The sequence below is a fragment of the Aedes albopictus genome, chromosome 3, assembly GCF_035046485.1.
Source record: "Aedes albopictus strain Foshan chromosome 3, AalbF5, whole genome shotgun sequence".
Taxonomy (NCBI): domain Eukaryota; kingdom Metazoa; phylum Arthropoda; class Insecta; order Diptera; family Culicidae; genus Aedes; species Aedes albopictus.
The window spans coordinates 150,681,672-150,709,346 of record NC_085138.1 but is presented as its reverse complement, the minus strand read 5'-3'; the positions used below and the strand labels follow the sequence as shown (position 1 = coordinate 150,709,346).

At 36.9% G+C, this 27,675-nt stretch overlaps 1 protein-coding gene across 1 annotated transcript in view; it reads left to right on the top strand.

The window, feature by feature from the left end:
* The first annotated feature begins 2,450 nt into the window (after positions 1 to 2,450).
* LOC109431907 (inner centromere protein A) overlaps positions 2,451 to 27,675 on the top strand; it is a 137,142-nt gene continuing 111,917 nt past the window's right edge. Inside the window, exon 1 of the mRNA XM_062842153.1 lies at positions 2,451 to 2,602. The gene's annotated coding sequence lies outside the window, so the exon portion shown is untranslated. The remainder of the gene's footprint in view (positions 2,603 to 27,675) is intronic.

The following is a 27,675-nucleotide window of genomic DNA, read 5'->3' as shown; positions in this document are numbered from 1 at the left end:
CCCTTGAAAACTAGTGCGATAGTCCAGTAGTGAACTGAATGCGCTATATTAAAAAGGATTGACATAACACGACACATAGAACCTTACAAATGCACAAATAAGAGACAACTAATTAATACAGCACAACACAAAATATAAATGTGCTCTGTTATCCAGATGGATAACACCTTCCAGCCACAGGATGACAATGTTTCATAATTGATCTAGTTGCATAAGTTATCCTGGAATTGTGTTTTATATGGCAGTTCGCCTTTTAGTTGACAGTCATTGCTGCTGCTTTCATAGCTTGTTTTTGCATAGGAAAACTAATCCTATTCGAGCATCCAAATTCGGGTTTACTAAAGCTCTATAAAGCTCTATAACTTGAAGTCCGTGTCACGGAAAGGTGTGCATATGTAGTACTTGACCGCTGCTCTAAATGGCCTGAAAGTTGGCAATCAAAATAGGATTGCATTTCATGGGCCTCTATTCTGATTTCTTCCTTACACTAGGATTTTTCCCATGATGAATGTCAGTAAGGTGTTTCATCAGAAATTATTTCATGGGTTTATGTTTCAGAAATTCATCTAGAGCTTTTTTTAAAAAATCCTCGACGATTCTGGAAATTCTTCCTAGTGCTCCTCCAGGAATCCCTTGGAAATTTGGGTCAAGAGTTAATGAAAAAAATCTAGAAGGTTTCTTTGTGGTACTGTTCCTGCGATTCCTTAAAAAAATAACGCTTGGGATTCCTTCAGATTTCTCCAGCAATTCTTTCAGATATTCCTTTACGGATTATACGGAAGTAATGCACAAATTGATACAAAAACTACTGAAGAATTTCTAAAGGAGATCCAGAAGATACCGTTGAAGGAACTTCTGAAAGAATTCCTGAAGATACCATTGGAGACTCCAAGAATTTATTTTTTTGAAATTTCCTGGAGAAATTCGAACAAAATTCTCTGATGCAATTTTTGAAATAGGAATACCTGGAGTAACTCTCTTGAGATGACTCTGGAGGAATTTCTAGAAGATTTTTATGAGAAAAAAAAATCTGAAGTAATTTTTGAAGAAGTTCTGAAGAAACCCCCGGGGAATACCTAGAAGATTGCAATAGCTCTTAGTAAACTTTTGGAGGCATTCAAGGAAAAGATTTTGGAGGAGTTTCTGAAAACAAAATCCTTGAATAGATTTTTAAAGGACACGAGGAATGTCTGATGGAAACCTTGGCAAAATTTCTGGAGGAATCTTTGAAATAATTTCTGCAGGAATCTGAGAAAAAGCTTGTTATGTTTGTAAAATAGTTTTAAGAATTTTCCCTGACTTGGAGAATGCAATTCATGGAAAATTCTTCGATTGTTGCATGGAGTGTGTTGCGTTTGTAAATTGTTGTGAACATTTTGTAAGTTTATTTTGTATGTTAAGCTATGGTTCGTACATTTGCCCCTGAATTTTAACGAGAGACGAACCAGCCAAGGGCTGAAAGCCTCTTAAGTAAAGACAAATCAATCAATCAACCTGAATTTTAATGCGCATGTGTAGCACTCCAGTCATTTCGGGCAGCGATCCAGTACAAAACACGCAAGTCGTCTCCTAACACGGACATCAAACGGCAGACGGTCTTGTGTTGTTTCCCGAACCTAGATGCCCCCTTAGGATAAAAAACTCCTAAAACATATTCAAGCTATGCAGCAACCAACACTGCGAACAAAAAGGCAATCCGCCATAAGAAATACGATCACAGGATTGACTGATGGACCAAGAACAATAATGAAACCTCGCCATCCTGGGATTGGACTGGGCCTAATTTATTAGGTATTGCATGTTATTAGTTTGTTATTTGTGCATTTGTAGGTTTCCGTTTTAGTTGTGGCGGCCGAGGTGGATCTGATACGAAAGATAAAATAATGCATTTGTAATGTTCCATAAAATTTTATTCGTTACATTGGCGCCCAACGTGGGGGAAAAATTCCTGGAGTAATCTTCGACGAAACTTCTGGAAGGATTCGCTAAATGAACTCATCTACAATCTGTTTAGGATTTTTTGCAGGAATTGACTACTTTTTTGAAGGAATAGCTGGAGCAGCGCCAGAAAGAATAGCCTGAAGAATTTCTGGAGAAATTTCTAGAGGAATTGCTGGAAAAATCTCAAAGCTGGTAGTCTTCGAATTGGGAACCCCTGTATTAGCACTGCTCTAAACACTGCTAACCATACAACTACCAGCTCCGACTAGCTGCCTAAGTATATTTTTTACTTCTTAGTTTACCCTCTCGCGCGATAAACCAACGAAACGACCGACCCCGTACTCTTTGTTGTTCAAAGTTAGCACCAGCAATATGTGTGGTAGCTAGGTATTGATCGTTCCTACTAAGTTGGATATGGAGGGTAGACTACAGAGAGAGAGCCTTATGACCGGAGCCCTACTCGCCCCTTAAGGCTGACGAGACGTTCTCGCTTCTCAATGCTTCGGTCCCGAGCGTCGCGCCAGTCAGTTGATCGGTCGAACGGGTGCGCCACCGCACGTGTATTTGCGCGTGTCTCGCCTTGCGTCGTCGTAAAGTAAGCATTCTTCGTGGAGGAATTCGGACGGTTCCGGTCGGTTATGGCGGTGCGGTGGGTCGAATTGTGCGTATGAGTCATGTGAAATCGCCTAATTATGTTTTAAAAGCTGAGACGACGAAATAGGACTGTCTGGAGGACGATGCCTTACTCATTGACTAGCTGTTCGGTTTTCGAATTCGCATTCTCTCGCCCCGGCTGCCGCCGCCGCGTTCCTTTGCACGTTTTCTTCTACAACTGTTGTTGGTTCTGGATGACGTGACTGTGTTGTTATTACGACGATGATGGTGGTGATGGCATGGAGTGTGATAAGATAAGAACGGAAGCTTCTTTTTTCGAAGCGGGCTGTGCGCGCGTTCATGAGCAACAGTAATTGAATGTGAAGGAATTTCTTCTCCATCATCTTTTTCCTGACCAAACGTTCCAAATGGAACAAAGCCTGATCCTCAGTTTGTGTTCGACAAGCAAATTCACAGTTGTTAACGAAAAACTTCCTCTACCAATGGCAATTTTTCGTGTAGTAGGCACGAAGATACACCATGCCCCAGGAAGTCAAGGAAATTTCCATTACAAGAAGTTCCTGGATCGACCGGGATTCGAACCCGTTACCCTCAACATGGTCATGCTGAATATTCACGCCTTTATAGGTGTGGCAATATGGGCCTATTTGGTGGAGGAATTTCAATTAGTCAAATTGAACGATTATAACGACAAAAACAGGTATTGAGTAGAAACGGAGACATTTTGTCGGAATTGGTCAAAGATTGTTCTCGAAAAGAGCTCAGTAGCAAATAGTCACTTTTTAGTTACGCTTTTCTTTCAGTAATTAATAGAATACTTTCAACAATGCTTGTTTCTATTTTGGGTTCAAAACACGAATGATTCCGGAGCGAGAAACAACAGAGTATTTCTTAAAAGATAATTGAGAATAATTCGTGCGCAGTGCAAATGGGATTGAATCGGATGATGGAAGTTAAAGGAATGTGGGCGAAATGTGTTCTTTATTTGCATTGCTATCATTCTCCGATGCGTGTGCATCAAACGCATCAGTATTGTTCGTGCAGTTGAAAATCGGAATTTTTGACCCGCGAAAATCGATTTTGTTCCTAAATCGTGTGTCGGACGTACGTTGGGTACAGTGCGGTGGATAGAGGGCCAGGTTCGCTGTCCAGCGCACTATGTCCGACGTTGGGTTTCACGTATGGATTTTGAAAAAAATCTATTGTCGGGTCACCCGACTCGGGTGTGGGGAAACTTCGGGTTTTAACCGCGACGACAATAGCCCATCTAGCAGTCAATCTGGATCTTTCTACAAGCTTGGGCGTGTAATTACTAAGAAAAACTTCATAGGTGATTCGGCGTGATAATTTTCTGTAGCATTTACTTCAGTAGTTAGACCTAAATACGAATCCGGAGTAGCAACTCCGAAGTGTACGGTCACCAATGCTCATGCTCATATTCGACCGAAAAACGAATAATCATCAGTTTCGATACGTTGTTGTAAACAAGCAAATTACAGATTTACGACAACACTTTAGAGTATCCAAGAAATCATACAAATGAACTGAAAAGCAATGTGGGCAAGCAATTGCATAATCACTCCTTCCCTTTTCCCACATTGTTTATCTCATTGGTTCCCTGTATAAGTATAACAGATCTAGCGATACTGGTGGCAGCTACGAGTGATCAAATCTACGCTTAATGTATGATCGATCGTTTACACCAGATTATTTACTAGTTTTTCAAATCTTACAAGAGGTACGTAGGGTAAAAATTTGCTTCGTCATATGCGCCAACTCCCGTCATATCGGGTGAAAAATAGCTAATAATTAAAGATATTCCAACTTACCTATGCCAATGACTCATTAGATGGAAGCAAGATAATTTCAATTTCACACCAGGGGGTTATTTTTTTTATTATCGTACAAATTGTGCCGAAGGGTCTCAGATTTTCATGCAACTTTTTCCACAGGCAGGTCTCATGGATATATGAACCAAAAAAAAGCATGAAAAATTCAGGGTCGCCCATTTTCCCGGAAAACTCAGGTGGAAATTGTTTGTTTTCCCCTGACACTACTTACTTTGAAAAATCATAACTCAAGAACAAAGCCTCGTAGGTACAGTTTTTTTTAGAAATGAAAGCAAATTTTCTCAAGAATCCATAAAAAAATATGAACTGGAAAAAGTTTTCCACAAAATTTTCCACAGTTGAGAAAGTTCGTAAAGAAATGTCGGAAAAACTAGACCCAAATTCGCGGAAAATCATTCAAAAAATATTTTTGAGAAGGTTATTTTATAAGCTTTAATCGCTGAAATTTTTGAAATGCACTTGTTTTTCGTTTTTGAGTTATGGCCAATTTTGTTCAGAAATGTTCAAATGCGGCATATAACCCCTTTCTTTGAAAAATCATAACTCAAGAACGAAGCATCGTAGAAACAAAGTGTTTTAATGAAAATGAAAACAAATTTTCTCAAGAATCCAAATATAATATGAACTAAAAAAAGTTTTCTACAAAAAAAATTACCGTTGCGAAAATTTATAAAGAAAAGCCGGAAAAACTATGCCCGAATTCGCGGAAAATTTTCAAAAAAATATTTTGAGAAGGTGATTTTATAAGCTTTGATCGCTGATATTTTTGAAATTCACTTTTTTTCTTTCCTTAGTTATGGCCAATTTTGTGAAAAATTACCATGTAAGCCTATATTATATGGTCAGAAGGCAGAAGATTCCAAGATGATCCGGCATACAATTGCCGTCAAAACACCATCAAGGTTTGACATTTTCCTGTATTGTGCATCCTTTTTCTTCTTTTTCTTCTTTAGCGTAACGTCCCGACAAAGCCTGCCTCTCAGCTTAGTGTTCTAAGAGCACTTCAACAGCTATTAAGTGAGAGCTTCCTCTGTCAATGATTATTTTACATGTGATACTGTGATGCTCTATTCCCAAAACATGCAACAAACTTCCTTGAAAACTCAAAATCTTCACACTCACACAGTTGCATGGAATTTCGAAGTCACTGTCACTGATGAGTTGGCGTGAAATCCCTAATTAGCCTTCCGATACGCGCCCCTCATTACAAAAAGGACAACGCTACCTGTTGCACTTTGCTCGTGACAGGAAGGCATTATTTTCAGGATTATTTTCAGTTTCAAGTTGGTGCTCGTCCTGAAAGGTGATCCTTGTTACAACTGGTGTGGTGTGTTTTGAAGTTTGAATCATGGTAGCAAGTGCAGTTGATAACTTAATACTGTATACGTCGTGCTATACGCCTAAAGGTAAGGAAATGTTCCACTTTTTTCCGCTGTACAATCGAATTCAAAACTCAATTCAAGCTATAAATTTCATAAAAACTTTTTCAATATCCGGGAAACACTTTATTCTCAGAGGCATTGGAATTTTAGTGTTTTTTCTTCGCTAACAAACAAATGCACAAAACTAAAAGAAATGTCTGCCATAAACTCAGATGCTGCGCTTCTGATCTTCAAAGCAGATGGTGGAAATTCTTATTGTAGTTCTTCTAAGTAATCTTTCCAATAAGAATCGATGTTTCTTGAGTGCCATTGCACACTGGGCCACGAGCGGGATCTAGCAAGTAAAAACCTCTAGTGTTTTGGGAGTACAGTTTTTTGAGTTGGTGTCTTCGGAGACTTGTATTTATTTTACCTGTACTTTTATGTGGTGAAGAAATTTAGTTGGTAATTTTGCCGCATAGGTGGCGCTGCGATACTAACTGTTTTGTTTTACGTCCTAGAGGTTTCCCGTCTTCTGCAAAGTTGTAGAGCGTGCAAAAATAAGACAAGTCGCCGAAGACACGAAAGTTGTGTGACTTCAAATAACAAAGTTATATTAAAAATAGTAAAATTTACGTGAAAATCAAGTTTTCATTACTATTTTGAATGTTATTTGCAAATGTATCAGTTTTAACACTTCACACGTGTTAATCGAAGTAGCCTGCGTCTGATAATTCCAACTTTACAATTTTTTGGGACATTTAAAATGGGTTTTTGGGCAAAATAGTAAAAACTACTATGATTTTTACTAGCAGTTTTTTTTTCAAAGAGTTGCAAATTTCGGCAAAATTTGGTGCTTGCTTCAAAATATACCACACAAGATCTATTAAATCTGAAAGTTTGCCGGAGGTATAATTTGGTGTTTTTGAGATATCTCGTTTTTAAATATTCATGCTTTTATACTCAAATTATTTTGAAAGAGAAGCAATTCTTTATTCCGAAGTTGTCCTGCCAGTAGATCCTCACGAATCACTTTTCAAAAAAGAGCTTTTTGTTTACCCAACTTACTTAAATTACTTAAAATTGACGTTTTGTGCTCAATTGTTTTGCGCATTAATTTATTGAACCAACAGTGCTCATATTTTATTGGTCTATTGAATGAAAGAAATTATAATGGTTTTTGGCCCTGTGTGAGTGACTCACGCAAGTGCAAAGCTTCGTTATACCAATCCGTGTGGTCAATTATGATTTTCAGTTGACTTAACGTGCATACGTAAAAATCAACAAATTATTGGTTAAATTATAAAAAATCCTCAGCTCAGCTCATAATTTAATCAATATCAATCGAAACATATGTACATACGTTGAGTTAAGTGAAAATCATTATTGATTCCACGTGTTGGTATACCAAAACTTTGCACTAGCGTAATTCGCTCAGACCAATAAATATATGTGCACTATTGATCCAATACATCAATACGCAAGACAATTGAACACAAAACGTTAATTTTAGGTAATTAAGGCGTTGGGTAAACATAAAACTCTTAATTGAAAAGTGATCCGTGAGGATCTAATGACAGGACAACTCCGGAATAAAGAATTTCTTCTCTTTCAAAATAATTTAGGTATAAAAACATCAATATTTAAAAACAAGATATCTCAAAAACACTAAATTATACCTCCGGCAAACTTTCAGATTTAATAGATCATGACTGGTATATTTTGAAGCAAGCATCAAATTTTGCCGAAATTTGCAACTTTTTGAAAATAACTGCTAGTAAAAATCATAGCAGTTTTTACTATTTTGACCAAAAACCCATTTTAAATGTCTCGAAAAATTGTAAAGTTGTTATCATCAGACGCAGGCTACTTTGATCTACACTTGTAAAGTGTTAAAATTGATGATATTGCAAGTAACATTCAAAATAGTAACAAAAACGTGATTTTCACGTAAATTTTACTATTTTTAGTATAACTATGTTATTTGAAGTCACACAGCTTTGGTGTCTTCGGCGACTTGTCTTATTTATGCACGCTCTACAACTTTGCAGAAGACGGGAAACCTCTAGGACGTAAAACAAAAAAGTTGGTATCGCAGCGCCACCTATGCGGCAAAATTACCAACTAACTTTCATCACCACATAAAAGTACAGGTAAAATAAATACAAGTCTCCGAAGACACCAACTCAAAAAAATGTACTCCCAAAACGCTAGAGGTTTTTACTTGCTAGATCCCGCTCGTGGCCCAGTGTGCATTGTAAAGTATCTCCATTTACATCGTTTGGAGTGGTTCGCATATTTGAATGTCGTTTTAAGTACCACACATCAAAACAAAAAACGATTTTGAATATAAATAAGATTGGTTTTTTAAATTCCTAAATTTTAACTTCAGTGACTACTTTAAGGACAAACGTCTTGAAGTCCCGCTTCAACAGTGCATCAGAACTTCGAACGCACAATTTCCAAGAAGCAAGCTTCAAACAACAGTGCATTTTATTATTAGCTCACTTGTAATAAGCTTAAAATGAGAAGCTTAGGTGCGCTGGTTTTGTTTACGAAGAGATTGGTGCTTTCCAAATCGTGAGTAGGTGCCAAAGTCGGCCATTGTGGCGGCCATTTTGGGATTCTAACAAGTCTGTCTTTAAGGAATTTCCTCGGAAATACCCGTCAGTTTCAAAGAAAATGTATTCGGAAATATTCCTTGGCTTTCACTCAAATACTTCTTCATAGTTCCCTCAAGATTTTTAGCTTACTTGCACGAATTACAAGAATATATGTTTTATTGCACAGAGAAAAAAAAAACAGTGGTGTAATAGTGACACCTCTAAGGAACAAGGATGCAATTTTTTGATACTTTTGAAAAATTGATGCATAATATTATAGATACAAAACACAAATTGGGAAAGCACTATGTGATCATAACTGAAACACTGAAAGTATATCTTTCGATTCGTACTAAAAGAATTGTTTTTCGACAAGTTTGAGTATAACTATGATTGTTTGAAGTTCAAAAATAGTGGGAAATCACTGAATTGATTTAATGCACCTCTCTCAGAGAAAATCAGAAAATCGAAAAAATGAAAAAGTGGACAGGGCTAATCTATAAGTTAAACAATAATTTTTTTTTCTGCTTTTTATTACCAACCATGAGAACTATATTTCCTGGAAGATATTACTAAATACAATGGTTAACCACTTTGGCCAAAGGGCGACAGCCTCTGAGATTTGCATGTTACCTAAACTTTTACCATGCTTAGAATTGATATTTTATGCATTTAGAGTTAATCTTCTGACTTTTATTTTGAAATAATTCACATTTGTTTCTGTAATAGTAAGTCTCTTATCTTCTAATTATTATGAATGCCCATAAAATGTATATATTCTACAAGGGTCTCCAGTTAGCCTAGTGGTTAAGGCTATGGATCGCCAATCCGGAGACGGCGGGTTCGATTCCCGTTCTGGTCGGGAAAATTTTCTCGACTCCCTGGGCATAGTGTATCATTATGCTTGCCTCACAATATACAAATTCATGCAATGGCTGGCAAAGAAAGCCCTCCAATTAATAACTGTGGAAGTGCTCAAAGAACACTAAGTTGGAGAGAGGCAGGCCAAGTCCCAGTGGGGACGTAGAGCCATAAAGAAGAAGAAGAAGAAGAAGAAGATAAAGGAATTGTAATGAGTCGCTTTCTGTGATTTTACCATATTTTTTTGCCATAAACTATTGCTCTTTACTTCATTATTTCATACATTCAATGATTTTTCCAAGCTTTCTTTTTGAAGTCTCCCGTCCTCAAGGCGAAACTGGAAGCATTTCCTCATTTTTTTTTTATTTTTGATTTTTTTTTCAAAAAGCTGAAATGTCATAAGGCTGAAAAAGTAATTCGACTAGTTTTCAAACAGCGTCAGCCCAAAAGCAGCCATGCAATCACCACCCAAACACTCAAACATAGACAAACAGATGTATGACTCCATTTATTCCCATCGTACGCTGATTCAACGGTATATTTGAAAATTTGCTAGTTGGTCAACATTGTATTTTGTCAAACTTTCAACCCTGGTTCAGGATTGCCTGAACTAAGTCTTTTTTTGTCATTGGGCGAACATGCCTCTTTTGTGACAAATATACTGCTTGGGTACAATTGTTTCTCAGTGCAATCAATACCGTGCTATGTATTATTGATGTCCTACATAACTACGATAGTACCTATTTCTCAAAATAACAGCATATTTTTCAAAGAAGGGAAAATCTCTATTGATTTATTAGCAGCTGTAATGACATCAATCTCTGCCAGCCAGACGATATAAGAATACAAAATGGCCATTGGCCGAAAAAGCTCAACTATGGAGGTGCTCATAGCACTGTTGAGATGCAGGCTCTGTCTCAATTGGCATGTTACACCAAGATGAGAAAAAGTACTGTAACTAATAACGTAGATTTTTAAATGTTCAACCTTTTCAATTTTCAGCCTTTTGTAATTTCAGCCTTATGTAACAGTTTCATAATTTCAGCCTTTTGTATTCAGATTATGTTAGCGTCCCGTAACATATAAGACTATAATGAAATTGAAATATCAGTTCGTGAAAAATCTCAAATGTTATATTTAAAGATGAAGTTTTATAAATATACCGAGAAAGTTTTTGGCTAAATACCGATAAATAACTCCAAAAAATTCAATAGGAAACTTTAACAAAAAAAAACATTGGTTAAGCATTGTGGGGCTCCTTTCAGATTATTAGAAATATTTGTATATATAATACCTGTTATGGGAATATTTTAATTCCTAGAGGTCATTTGGATTATATTTTATGTATAGAATACAATCTACAGCTCTTATTATACGATTGATGTTTAGGGTCGTAGTGTCTATCGTTGTTATTGAAGTGAGATTCAAATAAAACACTTCATACGGAAGACGATAGACATCACTACCCTTGAGAAAGGCCAAACCCCATCGACCGAAACGTCGGGAAATTAGAAAACAATCGTTTCTCGAATTAAACACTGAAAAGCCACCCGAAACCTCAACAATACATCCAGTCGAAAGCATCATATAAATGAGAGATATCTTTGGATTCTCCTGTAAGAATCTCTGAAGGAACACCTGAAGAGATCTCTGTAGCAACTCCTTCAGAGATATCTGAAGGAATTTCAGGATGAACACCTGAAGGAAGCCCAGGAGAAATCTTTGAAAAAACGTCTTCTCGATTCCCTGAAACTATTGTAGGAATCTGTGAAGGAACTCCTAGACTCGGTGGCGTCTTGAAACCTCACTTTTTACCTGTGCAACGACTCTAAAACTTGCAATTGTAGGGAATTTGAGATCTAATTCAAATCGGAAATGTGTGAGAATAGCTATTCTCATCGTTTTCTACTAATTAAAAACTAAATTTATCAGAGAAATCAAGAATTTACATTTGTTGAACAGGTATACTGCCCCCACTCGTGAAACAGTCCCATATGAATAGGAAACCCAGCAAAGATGGGACTGTTATGCGAGTGGGGGCAGTATATTTGAGGTTAAAAAATCGCCACTGTATAAATCTAATTATACGTATAGCGTCACATGGGGAAACTGTGGTCAATCCGTCCAGTGTTATGAATCCCATGGAATATATTAATTCTACAACAATTTGTGACCCTGTTTGTGACATTTGAAATTATTTCCTACTTACCATTCAAAACTAAGCTTTGGAAGTTTGGTTGACACAGAATAACCCAAAACTATATAACAATGCATATTATTCTATAAAAAGATTAAGTAATCATGGTTAGGAGTAGTTGAATTAGTCTGAACTAAACGTAAAGAACTTCAGAATAGTTCGTGCAATTCCAAGGGTATTTTAGAAGTAGGATGTATGATGTTACCTTTCATAGTGTAAATGATAATTGTAGCGGTTGTAGATATCAAAGACTAGTTTGAACGACCCTGAATGACCCAAAAGAATATAGTAATATCTACTTTGAAGTCTGGTAGATATTGCTAGGTCCAGCAACCATAGTTTATTAGGTACCGTTACTCTGTACCAAACTTCAGAGTAGTTTGGTTGGTCCAAAAGAATGTTTGAACGGTTTGTGGGTTTGTGCAATTCCACAAGGATCATACACAATAGTTGGATATGTGATGTTACAGTTTATATGCGAATATAATTACTGTAACGTATATAGATGTCAAGAACTAAACTCTAGGATAGTTTGGACGACCTTCAATATATACAATAACATCTATTAGCCTTCAAGTAGGTTCAAGTGGATTATGCAACGTTGCTCTATATAATGGATTAGAGTCTAATCATTAGACTAACTGCTACAAGTACAAGTATAGATCTGATGTTCTAAACTCCAGGTTAGTTTGGACGACCCGAATTATCCTTATAGTGTCAATAAATGGTTTCAAAGTGTTCATAAGATACACGAATTAAAGCAGATAATGCAATATTATAATTTGTAGCTAAAAAAAAATAAAATTACTCCTGTAGATTTGAAGGATTGATTTTCATGATAGTTTGGAACCCTTGGAACATTCCAAGATATGAAAAACTGTTCCATATTCGTATAGAGGGCTATTATAATACGTATGAGTGTGAACCGTATCCTAAATCAGCGTGTAACGCTACTGATGTATCAATTATTGTGTTTTCCTCAAATTTCTTGATGTTCAGGATGTTTTACCAACTTGATTCACTTTTTCAAACATTTGCCAAGATGCACACTATTTTGTCGAGATCTCAGAAATGTTGGCATTTCATTGCTGAGATTCGGCAAAAGTCTTGCTGAAAGTCAGTTAACAAACGTCTGTGCACGTTTTTGACTGTATTATATTTTGTTTGTATAGACTGTTTCAGAAATTATAAATACACTAACGATTAACTGCCATTTCAATTTGAGCATAATATCCAAAAAAGTTTCTTCTAGCTCTTATAGTAAACATGCTAACGAAGCAAATAATACCAATTTTGTTGATGTTTCTGGTGAAAGTTAAAAAATAGGGCTCTGTAAACTAGATGATTAAAATTTGAAGTTGCTCAAAGTGGTCAAAAAATGTAGCATAGTAGAATAGAAAAAAAACTCACAGATAAAATATGTCATTTCCAAACACAATAAAAATTGCTGTATCAATAATAAAGGTATTTCTCGATTGGTAAGAGTAATTTTTACTAGAATATTTGATCAAGAATCACCATTACGGGCCTTCTCAATACATTTTTTTTGTTACAAATTTCTCAACAACACTAGTAGCAACAAACGTTTAGCAAATGAATGTCTCAATTACTGCTTACTGCATTCGTTTTTATGGCATGACAAGCTTGAAAAAATAAGTTTGTTTAGGTTAAATGCGTTTAGGAAAGCTAAGAAACTGTGTGGTAGTTCTTATGTTCCGTAGAAAACCTTAAAAAATAAGAAACTTGATCTCCGAAAAAATGTTGTGGGAATGCCTTTATCGATTTTTCCCAAATTTTGATCACGGCATTACTTAGACAACTTGTTGAGAAAGCGAATGTGATAAAAATTTAGATAGTTTTCGGTATTTAGTGATAAATAATGTTTAAATCATTAAAAAAACACCTTTGTGCAAATGCAAATTTGAAAAATTAAGTTATTTGTTAGAGAACTCGACTGTTCTTTAAAATATCAAGACAATTGAAAGGAAATATAAAAATATGGAGTATGCTATACTCTAAAAAAAGTTGGTAAAAATCATTAGAACAGTTCATTTAATTGAATAAACAAAGTGTATTTATAATCTCTGAAACAGTCTATATCAAACAATCTAATGGTTCTTGTCCTCGAACTATTAGAAACAACAACAGTTTTGAAAAATTCTCCCTGGAATCTCCTGTATAATCTTTTGTTCTGAATTTTGGAACATGCAAAATGACCGAAAAATAGACACATTATCGTATGCCTATTGTTGATTTCACCATTGATGCTGATCGTGCCCTAATCTCGTTTCCCTCAACGTTATTGGCACACAAGTTCTCTTGACTTGATCCGGCATTTTCCCATGTTTCTTTCTCATAACAGCATGTTTCCACACTTGCAGTCAAAACATCCGTTCAAGATTGATGCCGGTGGTGGTGGCAACAACACTTTGTGTTCCTATTTAGAAACAACATTGCACACAGATGCCTATAAGTTCGATTTTCTACCCGATCGCATGCATATTTTCAAAGTACTCTGGCCACTCGTCTTCGCTTCGCCGCAGTCCCGTCTGGTCCTGGGAATTAAATCACTTACGCATTATGTTCCTTGCCTCTCAATAATGAACTCGCCGCAATAATGAGGGTGAGGGGGACTATGCTATGACCCTTTTGAGTGTAATTGCACATGTAGTTAATGGGAAAACTGTTAAATGGCGTTCGGGTCTTGAGTAATCGTAATTATAGGCTTTTTGGAGACCGCCGCGGCCGGCAGTCTGGTCTGGTAGTCCGCAATCTCTAATAAGTATGTACGTTCTTCTTAACTGACTGATGTTGAAGCTCAATGTTCGTCACTGCGAGATGCGAGATCACAAACTGATACTTATTGAGTGGCGGCGATTATCCACAAATATGACTCGATATGGTGTGATCAAGCATGAGCCGACGACATCCAAGGGCGGATTAAGTCGGTGTTTACACCGACCGTTTGACAGTGATCCAAACACAAATTAACCTTAACAGGTTGAATCGTTCACGAGTCAATCCAGTCGTTAGCCAAGCTAACAGTTGTGCGATTCTGTGACTCAATTCCAGCTAACTCCGAAGCTTGAGGAGAATAACGCATCAAATGTTAAAATACTCGCAATGTTGCTTATCGCCCGGACCATCTGATAAGAAAATTACTTTGTTTGTGGCTCTTCTACCTTTGAAACCATTGCAAGGTTGTCACAGAGTGGAACTTCCTCTTGGATAGTCATCATGGTTACCTGGAATTTGATGATGGCTGGGTAGACAATCGGTATTTTTATAGCTTTCTTGTCACTAGTTGAACCTTGTCGAAGACGGGACACATCTGTCGATACCTGCCAGAACCTTTTGTGTCTCTATACTTTTTTTTCTAATATTTTGGTGCGCTGAATGAGTTGGACCTCTCTTTGTTGTGTGGTGGTGATCACCATTTGTGCAGAGATATTTATGCAAATTTTTGTTTATTTGTACAGTTTTGAGCAAGTTCTCGAGTGTAATGAAGATTTTGAAATCACTTAATTGCATTGTAAACGTCATATCTGCCTGATGTTACTAGCCGAGACGTTGTGCAATGGAAAAGTGCAAAAACAACAGACAAAAAGACGTTTGCCACAAAGAACATAATCCCAAAGCTAAATACAGTATGTTTGGCCCGGGAGGCGTGATCCTATTCATCGGCGATGGGTGAAATTTCACAGTGATGTTTTTCGAGAGGAATCTTCCAAACATTTACCTGGTTTAATGCCTAGGATAGGGATTCGTTCATCTTTTTCTTAACGGTGCATTTTTTTATCATAAAAATCTGTGCGATGCATACCAAGTAATATTTTCAAGTCAAGGACGTCCACAGAACCATCATAAAACCAACATAAAAGAATTTAGGTTTTGTGACGGTCCTCAGAACCATCTCAAGTCTAATTGGCCTTAACAATATTGCTTTCAATATTTTTTAACTACTGGAAAAACTCATGGCGAAATCCATGAACTTAGAATTTCTCGGGGTTTCCTTCTAGGATTAACCCAGAAGTTATTTTATTTCTTCTCGAATGTCTTCGGGTTTTTTTTTTTCAGGAATACCACCAGGAAGCGGAATTCATTAAGACAATCATTCGGAGTTTAAGCCAACCCGAGCAGGAATAAATAACTGCCACATAACTAGAGCATACCAAAGTCAGGTATCATACCAAGACAAGGTATTGTTCGGTTGTCCAGGTATTGAAAATAACTTATTTTGGTATTTTGTAGGTATTGACACAATACCTCAACGAGTTATTGGTTTGGTGTTGAGGACTGCTTGAGGTATTATTGAATTATGGAAAAATCGCTATTTGTATGGAAATATCGCCGATTATTATTTAGGTATTGCCATACCTGATATCATTATTCACGCGTTATGCACAGAATACACACCAGTTATTATTTTAGGTATTTTACCTCTTATGCAGGGCTACTTAATACCTCATTCAGGTTGTAGGTATTCGGTTTTCCATACCTGAGTTAGTTATTCTTCACCTATTTTCTCCTGCTCGGGAAGACATCCTCTTATATAAAAAAGTTGCTTTTGGGATTCAGCAAGGATTTCTTTCCGCAATTCCCACAGAAGTTCCTCCGATTTTTCAGAACTTCATAAAGGATCTCCCGATATTTTTTTCTGAAATCCCGCCAGAAATTCTTTCTGATACTCTTCCAGGATTGCCCAAGAACTTCTTTCTAAAGTATCTCTAGGATTGCATCAGGAGTTCTTTCTAAGATGCTTTAAAGACTTTCTTCCGGCATTTCTCCAGTAAATCCTTTTGTGGCTCATAAAAAAGTTTCTCCACGAGTTCTTTGTAGGATTCTTGCAGGAATTCTTTTTTTGTATTTGTACGCAGCAAGCGTTCTTTCTGGAATTTTGATTTTTAATACTTTCAATAAATTCTGCTGGATTTTATTCCCATTCGGCTTTGGAATTTCTCCAGGATTTCTTACTGTGTTTCCACTGGGAATCTTTCGAAAGTTCCTTCTGCAAATCATACAGACGTATCTTGTGGTAGTCCTCCTAATGTTGCTTACAGACATCTTCCAGGATTTATTTCTGGGAATCCTTCATAATTTCCTCCTGAAAATTCTCAAGAAGTTCCTTATGGAAACCCTTCAGACGTTTTTTTGGGAGTTCTGCAAAAGTTTCATCAAGAAATCCCGCAAGTGTTCCTTATGGAAATTCTCTAAGAGTTTCTTGTGAGAAACCTTCAGCATTGATGGGATTCCTAAAGGAGTTCTGCTAGGAATCATAGAAATTAAAACATTTCATAAGGTCCCGAACATTTTTCTTTATTTTATTTTTTTTTTTATTTCGCTGTAACTTAAGTATGGTTAGATGTAGGAGAAAAATTTTGGATAGTTTTTTTTTTATTAAAATCTGTACGTAGAATCTATTTTTGATATAGAAATTTTTTGTTTTTGTTTTTGCTTGTTTCGATAATCGACGAATAATAAAAGTTCGAGAAAAAATAGTTAGAACCGTTTGACTATCCTGAGGTGATTGGCAAATTTTGGAGCTGGAAGTCAGTTTACTACAGAAAAATGGTAAAAAAAACGAAGAGTAAGTGTTGCCGCAACCACTGTGTAGTAGGGCAGTCGGTTCAGCTTGTGAAACAACCGGCTCATCTTTGCGCACCGATATAGAATTCTAGACAATAACTGTTTAAGCGACACAAAAGAAGATCAGTCCATTATGCAGAGACCAGTGCAGTCACGCAGTAAGTGATGATGGTTTATTAGTTTTCAAATCAGCTCACAGTTCTTTCAGTTGGAATCCGTTGATATTACACAGTGGTCCACGAACCAGATTTACGAGGAAAGATGCATGCAGCGCCTTCAAATGATTTTTTAGACAATATGGTCTTCTACAAAGTTGTTGCTAATAATGAGGCCCTCTTTCCAATGTACATGAAAATTAGGTGGTCCATATTTTCACAGAAATTTGAAACCAAACTTTTTTATTTGCAAGAGTAACTACACTACCCGTCATAAGTACGGACTCACAAAAAGTATTGCAACAACCCAAGTAACACACTTGTCACCGAAGAGTCACGGCGGCGCAGGTTTTTGTTGCGCAGAAGTCACTGTGACTTACTTCTAGCAAGTAAGTGTTTATTTGTTAGAAGTAAGTCACAGTGACTTCTGCGCAACAAAAACCTGCGCCGCCGTGACTCTTCGGTGACAAGTGTGTTACTTGGGAATATTGCATCACCCTGACTCACCTCGATATCTCCAAAACCTGAGGACTTACAAAGATGCTGTCTTCAGGAAAGTTATTCAGAAGACCAAAAGCAACAACTTTTCTGAAGACGGCATTTTTGTAGGTGTTCTGGTTTTAGAGATATCGAGGTGAGTCAGGGTGATGCAATATTGTTGCAATACTTTTTGTGAGTCCGTACTTATGACGGGTAGTGTATATACATTCTTCGGAAAAGTTGGAGACCTATCAATTTTGAGCAAGTTTGCTGAAGACAGTTTTTTTGTAGCTTTATAATTGATCGATTTAGAGATATATTTCTGAATTAGCTTAGGGTGATTCATGAAAAACAGGTTTTCTGGCTTTAACTTTTTCAGTTTCAATTTTTCATCAAAGTCGCCCAAGAGTCACTTGTAGAGCATTTGAAAACGCGTATTTTCGTGCGCTGAGACTATCGTTATCTCTTTTAGTTCAAAAGTTATGAGTGTTTTTCTTTAAAAATCATAGTTTTTTCAAAAGGCGATATTACGAGTTGGGGCAAAGATAAAAATATCTTTTTCAAGCATTCAAAAGAAGAAATATTGTTATAAAACATATCAAAAAATTAGAGAGGTGTTATTTTTGTAATTCAAGTAAAAAATACTGCCTATTTTTTCTAGAAATTCAACAATATCTTTTGAACGGAATGACGTAGCAACATTCTCAGCGCACGAAAATGTGCGTTTTTGGAAGCTCTAAAAGTGGTTCTTTGACGACTTTGATGAGAAAATTGAAACAAAAAAGTTAGAGCGATAAAACGATTTGTTCTAGCGTCACCCTATGAAAACTATGAGAAAATGTTCAAAATTTGGGCAAAACAGTTTTTTTCGCTTTATCTTTTTCATTTTTCTTTTTCCTTAAAGTCGTCAAAGAACCACTTATAGAGCTTCCAAAAATAACACCTCACTATTTTTGATATGTTTTATAACAATATTTCTTCTTTTGAATGCTGGAAAAAGATATTTTTTATGTTTGCCCCAACTCGTAATATCGCCTTTTGAAAAAACTATGATTTTTAAAGAAAAACACTCATAACTTTTGAACTAAAAGAGATAACGATAGTCTCAGCGCACGAAACGACGCGTTTTCAAATGCTCTACAAGTGACTCTTGGGCGACTTTGATGAGAAATTGAAACTGAAAAAGTTAAAGCCAGAAAACCTGTTTTTCTTGAATCACCCTAAGCTAATTCAGAAAAATATCTCTAGATCGGTCAATTTTAAAGCTACAATAAAATTTTCTTCAGCAAACTTGCTCAAAATTGATAGGTCTCCAACTTTTCCGAAGAATGTATATAGTTATTCTTGCAAATAAAAAAGTTTGGTTTCCAATTTCTGTGCAAATATGGACCACCCTAATTTTCATGTACATTGGAAAGAGGGCCTTATTGTTAGAAACAACTTTGTAGAAGACTATATTTGTCTTAAAAATCATTTGAAAGCGCTGCATGCATCTTTCCTCGTAAATCTGGTTCGTGGACCACTGTGTATTGTTTAAAGTGGAATTTGTGTAGGAAGAAAACAGAAATGTAAGTTTGTAGTTATAATATTGTAAAAGAAACTGAACTTATTTGAATAAAATTTACAGCTTTGAAGCTGCCCAGTCCAGTAAATCCAATATTCTTCCTGTAATTCCGTGCAAATTCTGTCAGAAATTGCGTCTAAAACTTTTTCTGGGAACAAAAACATCAAGCTTATCAAGGTATTTTCTAAAAATATTGAAAATTCCTGAAACATTAAAGCAAGCAAAATTTGCAAGAAAACTATTTTTCGAAAAATTCTTCCAATGTTTATTTTGGAGTTCATCAGATGTTTACTCAAAAAAAAATCGCCGATAGAAAATAAGTAAATTTAAAAGTTAAAGTTATGTAATTTTGTAATTGAACAAAAACAATGTCAATAGTCCTTATCCTGGTAGATAGATAAGTTGTTCTGCATTGCACTTACAGTTTGTAAAAAATCAGTAATGCTCCTGTTGATTTTCATAGTAATATTCTTGAAGTCATATCTGTCTTAACCCTGTGATCAATTTTCGGCAAAAGCTTTTGGTAGTATTCAAATTTTCAACTGTTCTCAGTAATGGTAGAGTTCCGAATGAAAACTCAACAAGCATGACAAAGTGTTTTAAAATAGATTGTGTGTGCCATAAAAATCAATCTGATTGGTTTTCTGGCAGTATGTCGTGAACTTTCTGATATTCCAAAAAGATTCAGGTACAATAATGTCCTGAAGATTTTCATAGTGGTATTCTCGGAGAATTCTCCAGAAGATACTTTGGAAAAAATACAAATAGAACTTGAATCATTTGAAGGTTTTTAGCGAAATTTCTACTAAAAAACACTGCAGGATTTTCTTAATTTATTTTTGAAGAGATTGGCGGAATTTTAGTCGAATCGAAAAAAAATTTCTAAACATTTATACAAATAGGTAGGTTACAAATGTCAGAAAAATGGGTTCCGTAATAGGGGACTTGTTGACAGAATTTCGTGTACTTATTGATTTTTTTTTTTGTAGATTTCTTCAATGAATCTGTTAAAACTTCCGACTGAAAACTTTTATGCTGAAATGTTTACAAATAATACCAAAAATGTGGTCAAACATTCTAAAAAATGGAATCTTAACAAAAACTATTTCTTCCGAAATTAAACCATGAATTTCTCGAAATCTAGCAGCAAAAATGACTGAAATGGTTTGTTGAATAATGTTCACACTGTTCAGAGGGATTGAGGGGTATTTCAAGGAAGTTTCAGGGAATATTCAGAAGGGTTTCAAGCTGTGTGAAGGTTTCATGTGATATCAGGGATTTCTATCCTGGAACGCCCCTGAAACCCCTTGGAATTCCTCTGAAAACTCCTGAAACACCTCTTGGATCCTCTGAAGCCCATTGAAAACTCCTACAACGCTCCTGAAACCCCCTGAAATACCCTGGAACGCTTTTGAAAGCCCCTGGAACACTCCTGGCAACACCTGGAACACTCATGGGACTTCTTTAACCTCCTTGAACGTCTCTGAAACCCTCTGTAAGGCCCCTGGAATGCCCTAAAATACTTCTGGAGCCCCATCAACCCACTGGGACCCCCTGAATCCCCCAGGAACACTACTGGAAACACTTGGAACGTTCCTGAAGCCCTCTGGAATATTCCTGGAAACACCTGGAACACCCATGGCGGACCCCTTCAAACCCCTGAAACACCACTGGATCGTCTCTGAAACCCGTTGTAAGGCCCCTGGAACGCCCTGAAATACTCCTGGGACCCCTTAACCTACTTAATCCATCTGGAACACTACTGGAACGCTCTTGAAACCCCTTGAAAACTACTACCAGTTCTACCAGGTTATGCCAGTGTTAAATTGAGTCATGAATGTATAATGAAAGTATGATAAAAAAAATATTTTCATTGAATAACAATGAACATGTTATTTTAAACAATGTTTAAGTTGAAACTATGGTGTGACTTTGATATTTGTAGTCGTTTTGTCAGTAAAGCACACTTCGTTACAGCCATTTCTTAACCTTCCGTAACTCGCGCGGTTGACTACCTGCGTCAGCACCACGCTAATGCTGAGTACAAAAAGCGAGATTTTTTCATCGTGTTGTACAAAATACAACAGCGCGATCGCTCGAGGGTTAAATTTATCTTAAGGATTGTGCAGTTTTCGTGTCATCAGCGGTACACAAATTCCAGACGTATTTTTAACGTAAAACATTTATAATTTTGAAAATAAATTAGTGCAATATCGTCGTGGTGTACATGTAAACGCATCTACATTACACGTTTGCATTGAGCGAGAATTTTTTAAGTTCGATTTATAATAAGATATTCAGAAACTGTTCGACATTTGGGTAGTGTTCAACAATTAACGAATCACTATATTTTGTCACTACTTTCACGAGTTCCTAAGCTAACTAGTTTGGTTAACAGTTTTCGCTACCAATCTTGCAAATATATATTTTCAAATCAGGGAAGAGGATGAAATTGATGGTGCATGCGCTCGTCCACGGAAGACCATTGAATTCAAAGAGTTTGCAAGAGATCATGCGATCAATGAGAGTTACAGTAGTATAGTACAGCATGTTGAACGCACAATACATACACCACACCTACCAAACGGCATCTTTGCTGATTGGTTACTTGTGTAACTGAGAGATACTGGAGTACCAGCTTCGGGCGGTCTATCAAGTTCTTTGGTAAATTCGTCCCAAGACAAGAACTCTTGGAGGAAATCTTTGATAATGTCTGCGAGATGCTTGGCATCTTCTTAGCTTCTTAGGATTATAGCATGTGTTTGCCTAGGCTTGCTTGAAAAGTGAATGGGAATTATCCCATTTACAGAAACAGTGATCTAAGACACACGCTGTCGGAATTGACACTTGCTCCGATTACATCACCTTCCCCGTCATCATCCGCCCGGTGGTTGGTGTATGTGGGTATCAATCAATTCGAACGCCATAACATTGCATTTTTTTGTTTTGCCAATGTAGGTGGCAACGCGACAGCAAGTATCACCGATATGTGATCCGATTCTTCAATGAACGCAACGCGGACGTAGGGCTGTTCTGTTTCACAACTACGATCAGGAAACACGATCCGCATCAACAAAACGCATCGCTCACGGTTGATTGACCGTGATTGTGAGATCATCCGGTACCCCGGACAGAAATCTCCAACAGGTGGATGGAATCTTCGCGAAACTTTGATGAACGTGTTCAAAAGAGGGGACTGCGATGACGAAGACACCCGGGGACAGCTACGACACGAGTTTCCAGGTTGTCAACTGCAGTCGGAACCCATTTTTATGGACATCTTCAAGATGGTAAATGGCTTTAATTATTATTTTACGGGTCTTTCGCGGTGACACGGAACGTGTCCGGAATGCAATCAGAAAACGCATAACAAGGGACTCAGGCAATTACGAAACATTGTACCTCCGCTAATCGACGACAGCGACAGAGCGGGAAGTCGGAACGTTGTTAACTCGATTTCAATTGAAATGATTTGCATTCGTTTTTGGCGATGGAATCAATCGCTTGCTTTTTGATCAATTGAAATCAAACACCAAGCACGACGTCGTCAACGACGACGACTTCCTCTAAAGCGATTCTTGAGCTGGTAAAGCTTGGTAAACAAGCTCGCGGGCTGCTGGCTAGGTTAGAAGGTAAACTAGTGCCAAGGACGCAAACTGCACGGTTTTTACCCGTTTAGGATGCCGTTCGTTGTCGACACACTGCGAGACCACCGCAGCACCGCGTTCGTTCGTTCGTTGTCGAAGGTGTGGAGGAGTGAGAGCAAACACAAGCACACACAACATTCCGATAAAGGCCGCCGCCGTGCGCTGGCTGCGCGCCACGCTCCGACCAAGGTGTTCCTCCGATAAACGTACGATCATCGCGCGGCGGCTGTGGTATGATGTGGTAGGCCTAATGGTAGTTGGATACCACCAGAGTAAGTTCCGAACCTACGCGAAAACACTGAGCTAGGAGTGTGTGCCAGTGCCCATGGAAAAATCTTCATTCTAACTAGTTTTATTAATGCTTTATGATAGATATTTCATAACATCGACCATTATTATTGATTTTCTCATAAGCCAAAAGAAATTATTTTACGCAATTTGTTGTTTCAAAGTTCTTTTCAAGTGAGGATACTGCACAAAAAACTTCGTTTCAGACAAGAACTTTTGAAAGGAGTTTCAACATTTACTTGAATAAAACCCTTTGGAGCCGGAGGGGTCATATATGACCCCAACATAGAAACGGCTGTTTAAATTCACACATTCAGTAAAACAGAATACTGTCTTGGTCAAAGTTGTTGCAAATTGAGTACTTTATTAAGGAAAAATGGAAATATTTGTATTTGAGGCTTTACTGACAATCTTGAACATCCGGAACACCATAAAGTTTGGACTAACGAAATATTTGACATACCAGTTGTTCTAAAAGCTGAATTTGGATATGGGTTACATTTATATGTATTCTGGGATGTTCTAGGTGTTCCAAACTATCCTGTGGTAAGGTCCTTCAAATCTACAAGAATAATTTTATGTGTTTTCGCCATAAACAAAGGCATTGCATAAGCTACTGGGGTCCGAGAAGCTCTTGAAACCTACAATGTCCTTTATAGACACTATAGGGATATTCCAGGTCAGCCAATCTACAGTAGCGTTATACTGAGTAACGTTGCATAATCATCCGCAGTTACTGAATCAATCTGAAGTCTACTTGATATTATTGTAAACTTTTGGCACATTCATGGTCGTCCAAACTGTTCTATGATGAAGTTCTTCAAATCTACAAGAATAACTTTATGTATTTTCGCCACAAATAATAGCATTGCATAATCTTCTGGGATTCGTGAAGCTCTTGAAATTTCAAATGTGATTCAGAGACACTACAGGGATATTCTATGTCAGCCAAACTACCTTGGAGTTCCAAACTTCAGGTCTACGCTCGTAACAGTAGCCATATCTGCTATACTGAGTAACTGCATATTCAACCGTGATTACTGAACCAATCTGAAGTCTACTATATATATATATATATATATATATATATATATATATATATATATATATATATATATATATATATATATATATATATATATATATATATATATATATATATATATATATATATATATATATATATATATATATATATATATATATATATATATATATATATATATATATATATATATATATATATATATATATATATATATATATATATATATATATATATATAATTATGAACCTATGGATCGTTAAGGGTCGTCCAAACTGTCCTCAAGTTTAACAGTTATCAGTAGTGGCGATGTGGCATTCCTCCAAGACCTTCGCCAAGAATTCCTCGAAGAATCTTTCTAGCTACATGTTCCTCCAAGAATTTCTACCAATAATTCCTGGAAGAATTCATCCTGGAATTTTTGAAGAAATTCCTCGATAGTTCATCCAAGAGTTCCTCCAAGAACTGTAACAGAAATTCCTACAAGAATCCTTCCAGAAATTTTTCCAAGAATTCCTTCAGAAATTCCACCAGAAATTCAAGAATTGCTCCAGATATTACTCTAAAAATTCTGCCAAAAAATCCTCAAAGGATCCCTCTTGGTATTTCTCCAGGAATTCCTCATAGACTTCTGCCAAGAAATTCCCCAAGCATTTCTCCAAAAAATGTTCCAAGCGTTTCTGCAGAAATTATCCAAGAATTCCTCTATGAATTTTTCTAAGAAGCTCCCAAGAAATATCTCCAGTAATGTCTCAAAAAACTTCTCCAGAAAACTGCAGGAAATCGTCCAGAGTTTTTTCCAAAAAATATTTGCAGAGATTTATCCGAGATTACTTTCAGGTATTTTTCCGAAATTCCTCCAGGAATTCGTGATGAATTTTTTCAAGGAATTCCAACAGAAATTACTTCAGGAAATCCTCCAGGAATTCATCGATGATTTTTTCCAGGAATTCCTCCAGGGATTCTTCAGGATTTTTCCAAGAATTCTTCCAGAAATTCTTCCATTAGTACCCCCAGGGTCCTTCAGGAAACCTTTCCTCAAGAAAATACTCCTGGGATTACTCTAAGGATTCGTCCGAGAATTCCTTCAGGGATTTCCTCTGAAATTTCTCCGAACATTGTTAAGGAATTACGCCAAAAATTCCTCACGGTATTCCTCCAGGAACTCCTTCAGGAAAACCTCCAGGAACTCCTTCAGAATTCCTCCAGGAACTCTTTCAGGAGTTCCTTAATGAATTCTTCTCAGAACTCCACCAGGAAGTCCTCGACGAATTTCTCAAGGATTTTTTCCAAGAATTCATCCAGGAATTCCTCCAAGTTGTATGCCTAGAACTTTTCCGAAAATCCCTCCAGGAATTCCTCCAAAAATCCTACACTACCTTCCCCAAAAATTTCTCCAAGAGGTCTCTCTAAGACTTCTGACAAGAAACTCTTCAGGAATTTCGCCAGAAATATCTCCAAGTTTTTTTTTCATGAAATTCCTTCAAGAATTCATCCAAAAATCTTTCAGGAATTCCTTCATAAATACCTGCAAGATTCTTCAGAAAACCTTTGGAATTTCCGCAAGGAAATAATCCTGGGACAACCTTGGGGATTCCTCCGAGAATTCCTTCAGGTAATTCTCCAGGAACTGCTCCGAAACTTCTTCCCAGAATTCCTCCAAGAATTTCTCCAGAAAAAAAATCAAAGAATTCTGTTTAGAATTTCTCTAAGAATCCCATCAGGAATTTCTCCAAGAACTTTTACAAAAAATCCTCAAGTAATTTTTTCAAGAATTTCTCTAGTTATTCCTCCAAAACTTCTGCTAAGAATTCCTGTAAGAATCCATCCAAGAATTCCTGCTGGATATGCTCCAGGATATATTCCAGAAATTCGTCCAGCAAGTACTCGAGTAATTCCTTCAGGAATTCCTCCAGGAATTTCTCCAGGAATTACTGAACGAATTTCTCCTGGAATTGCGACGGGAATTCCTCTAGGAATTGTTTCAGAAAATACTCCAGGAATTCCTACAAGAAATATTCAAGGAATTCCTCCAGGAAATAATCCAAAAAGTCCTCCAGGAATGGCTCCAGAAATTCCTCTAGGATTTCCTCCAAGTATTTCTCCAGGAATTACTCCAGAAAATAAAAATTGAAAAAATAACTTCAAAAATTTCTCCAGGAATTACTCAAGGAAATCCTTCAGGAATTCCTTTAAGAATTCTCGAGGATATTCTTTGAAAATTCCTTCACAAATTACTACAGAAAGTATTCCACGAGGTTCTCCAGGATTTTCTCCGGAAATTTCTTCAAGAAATTCTTGAAGAAATTCCTGGAAGAATTCTTGCAGGAATTCTTTGAGGAATTCCTGAAAGAAATTTTCAAGGAATTCTTGGAAAAATTCCTGGATTCTTGATGGAAATCTTGAAAAAAGTCTTGAAGGTATTCCTGAAGTAATTCATTGAAGGGAATTCTGGAAGGAACTCTGGAAGGAACTCTGGAAGGAATTCTGGATTGTTGAAGGAATTCTTGTGGAAAGTCGTGGAGGAATTCTTGGATTATTTCCTGAAGAAAATCGTGAAGGAATTCCTGGGGCATTTCTGGAGCGATTTCTGAAGAATTGATGAAGGTATTTTTTGAAAAAAAAAACTGGTATTCCAAGAGTAATTTATAAAGGAATCCCTGGTCAAATGCCTGGGGGATTCTCGGAGGATTTTTTGACAGAATAATTGGAGCAGGTCTTGGAGAAATTCTTATCGGAATTCCTGTCCGAATTCTTGAAATAATTCCTGGAGGGGTTCCTGATGGGATTCATGGAGGAATTCTTAACAGAATTCTTGGAATAACTCCTGATGGAATTCTTGGATAAATACTGGGAAGAAGTCTCGGAGCAGTTCCTGGAGATTTACCTAAATGAATTCTCGGAGGAATTCCTGGAGTTGTCCCAAAAGTGTTTTCTTGAGGAATTTCTGGAGGTTTCCTGAAGAATCTTGGAGGTATTCATGAAAGAATTTCTAGAAGATTTTTTTGGGCAAATTCTTGAAGGAATTTGATGAAAAATCCTTGAAAGTATTTGTGGAGAAATTCCTGAAGAGATTGTTGGCAGAAGTTATAGAGGGATCCCTGGAGAAATACTTGAGGATTTTCCTGTAGGATTTTTTGAAGGAATTACGGGAGGGATTCTTGGAAAAATTCTAGGTATATGTCTTGGAGGAATTCCTGGATGAATTCTTGGAGAAACACAATATTGATTTGCTCGTAACATTGCAAGGTCTAATGGACATCAATGTGACTATATTTTTTGAACAGAGTAAACACAAATGATGGTAGATGTTGAAGACCTTAAAAAAATGAATTCCAGAGTAGTTTGGATGACCTAGATCACCCAATTGATTGATTGATTTGTCTTTATTAAAGAGACTTTCAGCCCTTGGACAAGATCACCCAATTCATGTACCATAAATTTTATAGCAGTGCTTTGAGGCTTTCTGAGTAGCGTAGACT